Here is a 6344-nt window from a genome sequence, read left to right as displayed (position 1 = left end):
ATCTATCATCGCATGATAAACTAAGCATATATCACATATATACACATGAATAAACATCAAGGTAGGCATGTTACATCATCCAGCACATTAGTCTAAGCATTATACATCTCTATGTATCACATGAAGCATTTAAAAGCAATTAAAATAGTCAAAAACAGCTTTAAAACACTTCATGGAAATATAAACAGTTCAAAACTTTTATATAAACTAAAATTGATCACTCCATTAGATCCGTCTCGGAAAAACGAATCCAACGGTTTATTGCACGCCTAAAACGGAGTTACGAAACTCCCAGAAAATCAATTTTAATATGGACAGTCGGGCTGTAACGCATTACAGGAACGCGTTACAAGACCTGTAACGCATTCCGATGATGCGTTACAGCCCTTTTAAGCCATTAAAAGGTGTAACGCATTCCGCGAATGCGCCACAGGTGTGTAACGCATTCCCGGAATGCGCGACACCCCTTTTTTTTTTCTGCAGCAGCCGCCGTTTCTTCCTCGGAAAACGAGCCTGACAGCGCCTGACAGCCGCCTGACATGTCTGTCTTGTTTGTTTTCCGTGCAACACAGAATTCTACAGCAACAATACAGATGTATATACAAATATATATATACTATATATACATATTTAATTACGAATTTAATTAAAACAACTTCAAAAATTCATAATAAAAAATCTATACATCATAAAATTATGAAAAAAATACCCAGACGATCTACAACACTTGTAGAACCCAGATCAACATTCAAAATTATTCTGAGAAACGATTTCTCATCATACAAAATTAATCCATGATATAACTTGTAAAAATCATAATTAATTCATACAAGCACATAAAATTCTGAATTTTTTACCACAGATCTATATGCATACAACCTATGCTCTGATACCATTGTTGGATTTTTAACGCAGCGGGGGCATGGCAAAACACTTTCGCACATATAAAATCCAAATAAAAGCATACAGATCATGAATAAAAATTTGAGGGATCGAATCTAACCTTTAAAATTAATTCGGAGATAACGATCAGAGATCCTTAGCAGTTGCTCCTCAAGTGTGAAGCACTCCACCGGTATCCACCAAGAAAATGATGTTAAGGAGGAGGAAGGAGGTGGAGAGAATTGGGTTTTCCAAACTTTTTGGGTTTTTTGGGGTTCTTCGGTTCGAATAAAAATAGGGTCTATAATAGTGTATTTATAGGCAAAATTTTCAGCTGAAATTTTCCCATAAATATTATTATTATTATCTCATTTATTATTCTCATTAATAATTAAAACACCTTTTAATTATTAATTCTTTTTCTAAATACTTTAGAAATAATTCTCTCTCTTGATTTAATTTCCAAAAATTAAATCCTTTAATTAATACTATTAAGAACTTTTCTTAATTAATTTATAATTAATTAAATCTCATTTAATCAATTATTAAATTTGCCAATTAATTATTTATTTCACAAATAAATAATTATTAGCCATTATTAATTAATTCCTCTACCATTAAATCATTCTCTTTTTATGGTGTGACCCTGTAGGTTCAATATTGAGCCGGTAGTAGAAATAAATAATAATAAAACTATTTTATCATTATTTATATAAATTCTCTAATTTATTAAATATGATTAATTAATTAATCACATTTATTCTACATCGTGAGGGATACTTCTCAGCATATCGCGACTATCCGGATAATATGAATTCACTGCTTAGAATACCAAGAACCTATTCAGTGAATAGTTACCGTACAATAAACTCCTTCTACCGTACAATGTCCTGATTAAATACAAGGCATGGATCTCGCGTCAAGCTTATCTAATTCAATCACTTGCTTACCATTTACTATGCTTAGTTCTATGCAAATTAGAAACTCCTTTCTAATTTCATTCACTCTGGCCAGAAATTCCTGAACTAGCATAAGTGGATCAGCCTTGAACATTCGCTTCCTTCACTGGAAGGGGTAGATCCTTTATTGATCATACACTATCTTCGTGTACAAATTTCTATACCCAGAAGAGCCCTAAAAATTGTCCCTGGAGACTAAGAACTAAACCAAAGCATAGTTCAGTGTACACAAGATTACTATGATGACCTCAAGTCTAAGGATACTTGTACAACTAACACTATGTGAACAACTGATGACACGTGAGTGAACTCCATCAGTTGTTCAGCTGTGCGAGTCATGTTCAGTGAACTTATTCTATAATAAGCACCTACATACTAGCTATAGTGTCACCACACAAATGTCTATGAGAACAGACATCCTTCATAATGAAGCAAGCATAGTATGTACCGATCTTTGCGGATTATTAATTACCAGTTAGTAATCCTATGACCAGGAACTATTTAAGTTTAGAGTTATCATCTTTTAGGTCTCACTATTATGATCTCATCATAATCTATAAAAGCTTTACTCTAAACTATGGTATATCTTATTTAAACACTTAAATAGATAGAGCCCGTAATAAAAACAAAACAAGTCTTTTATTAATATTAATGAAATCAAAACAGATTACACAAGAAGTTATTCCTAAATCCTAATACATGGTTGGACTTAGGACATATTCCTTTCAGATTCTACTATGAAATGAGTTTGGATAAGTGTGAGTTTACTGTGATTCTACTACAGAATCACTTTAAACTATTTCATCAAATTTAAATGATTTTTTAAATAAAAAAAGTGTGCAACTTCATTTTTTAATATGGTAATTAAATTTTGTAACTATATGATAAAAAATAAAATAAATTATGTATTTATATTATTTTAATAAGGGTTCTCTACGGACCTCTATATAAGGGAGTCCTCTATGGATTGCTACCCAATATATATTCAATATATATATGTATAAAGTATTATTTATATTGGCCAAACTTCTAGAGAGTACCAACTTAGAGAGAGGTCCAGGGAGAACCCTGTTAGTCAATCTCGATCATTGAATAAAAACTAAATCCAAGGGTCATAATTATAAAATTAGAAAAATTACAATAAAATAACTGTTAACGTTTGTGTGTATAGGTTATACATACAATCAATATCTCCCGTCGGCGATTTTACTCCTATCATCTCTCTCCGATGATTTCTCTATGTCACTATATCTATTTCCCCTCCGTAATTTTGACTAAAATTGTCTCATTTCAGTGATCTCCAATGATCTCTGTCGCAAAATCTCTCACTCTCTGCAATTTTTTATGGGATGTAAGACTATTCTTCGAATTAAGCTCAAATCTGTGATTATATCGTTGATATATATTCAGCCTTCATCAAGTTTTTCTCTTTATTTTTCTTTATTACCCTAATTATTGTTGTATTGAAGTTCGTTTTAGTTAATTAAGCCTTTGATTTATGGATTGACATTAACATTCTTGAGATTTAGTGTCATGTTGGATTATTAATGCTTACTTTCGATCTATACTTCGTATTAGGTATTTTAGTTTTAGCTGTTATTTATTAAATTCAATGATGTTGATTTGTTATAGAAGTTTATTTTTCATATTATGTCTGTGTTAATTAGTTGTTACCATTTTGATTTTACAACCATTAATTACTTGGAGATAGTTTTTGATTCTGTAGTAGAATCAAAATAATATGTTTAATGAATAATTTGTTGATTACTAAATTATTTCCCACGATTTCTCGTTGTACTATAGAATCTTATTATTACCTCCAGGATTTTTTAATCTGCATTTCTGATTCTAAAATAGAATAAAAATAGTAAAAAATTAAATATATAGTAGAATTAGTTTATTCTAACTTAGAATTAACTTAATTATTTTCTGATTAGTGGAATCAAACCAACATGTTTATTAAATGATTAGTTGCATTTTTCCGGGATTATTTTCTTGATGTTGAGTAGTGATTAAGTTCCAAGTTCCAAGTTAGGTGCTAATCATTCAAGGTTGTAGAATTTCAACAAAATAAGCAGCAACCGATTAGGGTGAAGAACCGCAAGGAGAAGAGAGTTTGAAGATTTTAGGAAGTAAAGCACTAGCATCTTCGAGATTATCGACAACTGTACATTCGGCGCATTATAGTAAAAACTCTGGTATACAGATTCTTGTGTGTTCAGCCATATCGTCTTTGAGTTGAGTAACTTTTTCACCTAATATACGAGTACTCGGAAAATAATAGTCTTGCTCAAGCCCTTTTAGGAAAATAAAAAAATGTAAAAGTTTGTAGATTGGTCTTCCCTCTCTATATATGTATTTTTTTTATTTTTCTTTCATGTATCTATCTATCTTCCCTTTTAAAGTTTGGCCAAGCTTGATGAAGAAGAGAAAACTCATATCAGCACGCAGATAGCTGGAACTTTGTGAGTTTTTCATGTTCAATATTTAACATATTTAGATATAGAAACCAGGGGTAGCCATGAGATTTAAGGGGCTTGCATTTTTGACCTTGTTCGAGGAATATTATTGAATCTAAATTGCTCTTAATATTTGGATTTTGAATCAATTTTTTATTTTGTTTCCTGCTCTATACATTTTCTAAATTTGCTAGTTCAAGAGGCCTTACCTCATCTAAAAAAATCTTTTTAATTGTTATGTATTGTTAATATGGTTTGATTATTTGATTCACTGGATGTGATATAGGTTGCTATTAGCTATACTAGCTAGATTTCATGATCTTTAATTATTTGTTCAATTGACAGATTTATGATAATTATTTCAACATCCCTATCCCCTCTCATTTAGTTACGTCTGTTCCAGATGATATTGAATAAGTATCAGTAATCTGAATATCCTATCAAAGGGAAACAGAGTTCTATCAGATAACTTTATAGATTTCAAAAAATCTAGATTATACAAGTGGTTCATGTGGTAGAAAATTATGATCTATTACACTTAAATATAGAAGATATATGCAAAGTGCATAATGTAACTCATTATTTTCTGTTTCATTACTCTCGATGATAATTTATTTAACGTGCCTTGGGTTTTATTATGCAACAATAACTAGTTTGCTAATTCATATAACACGTGTAGAGTCTAAGATGTGAAAATAAATATATCTGCATTGTGTGCTAAGTGTCCTCATATTTTAGCAGGCTTGTATCAGCTTATGTCAGACTTCTGATAGCATGCCTTGTCAGGTTATTATTGTTTTAAATTAAGTCACAAGTGAAAGTTTCTCTGGCCTGTTTCATTAGCTTCATTTGGATTCAACACAATCTTTCTGGTTAGTATAGCTCAATGTATATTTTTACTATTTTCAGTGCTATAAGCAAAGATATAGTTACCAACTACTATTTAAATTAAATTTCTTTATGGAACTGTCCCAGGATTAAATTTATAATTGCATGGCTTAGCTAAGAGAAACAAAGATTATATTCAACTAAGATCTTCATAATAACTGATTTCATTTCCGTGGACTAAAGTTGTGAAATCATATTTTGTGAGTGAAAATTAGATAGCAAAAACTGCCAAGTTCGCTACATGCGCCCCCTAATAGCAGAGATCCAGGAAGGTATATTTTTTTGGATCAAACCAAGCCTAAAATCAAATTACACAAGTTAATTAACAGTTATGATGAAAAATGAAATAAAAAGACTCGAGTGTATATAGCTACTGGAAACTCTCAAGCTTTGATAGAAAATATAAGTTTCTAGTACCCGTGATATGTTTGAGGAGAGTAGAAATGACATTTATATAATATTCATATCTTTCTTTTAGCACATATCTTAGTGGAGATTACAAGTACCTTCATTTTTATCACCCATCATTCAGGCCATCACAACTTTCTTTGTAACTTACATTTACTTTCTTGAAGTGTTGATCTTTTTTTAACAATCTAATCTCTATGAGAGGCTAAAAAATTAGCAAAATTTAAGGCGAAAAAAGTAGTATACTTTTAAGGTGTCTATGAGACTTGAATTTTTATTATTAAATTAAAAAAATATATATTTTCTAGGCTTACTCTTGTATTGTTTACATGTGAATCAAGAGATTAAGCATATATTTCTAACTTTGTATGTTGTGCCAGTCTTTACCTTTACCCTCAAATTTTGACCTAAATTGACTTGAAAATAATGTCTGACTTGGTATATACAAGCATCTGTTAATTTGAGTAATTTATAGTAAGAACACTTTTCTTTTGGCTTTGTAAATTATAGCATCATTTTTAAGTGTTGTCATGCTCTTTAAATATGCCTTTTGCTTAATGCTCTTTGAAATTTGTTTTTGTACAGAGCAAGCCGTCTTCACAAACATGGAGGATGGGTTATTTAGTATAATAAAGATGCCCTATATACTTGGATGACTTCCGATACACTGATATAGTGGTGCTGGAAGACGTGATTTTGAAAACTATAACACAACTGGAAATGTCTGGAATTTGGTATCAGGGACAAA

The sequence above is a fragment of the Apium graveolens genome, chromosome 8, assembly GCF_009905375.1.
Source record: "Apium graveolens cultivar Ventura chromosome 8, ASM990537v1, whole genome shotgun sequence".
Classification (NCBI taxonomy): domain Eukaryota; kingdom Viridiplantae; phylum Streptophyta; class Magnoliopsida; order Apiales; family Apiaceae; genus Apium; species Apium graveolens.
Note: the sequence above shows the minus strand (reverse complement) of the source record.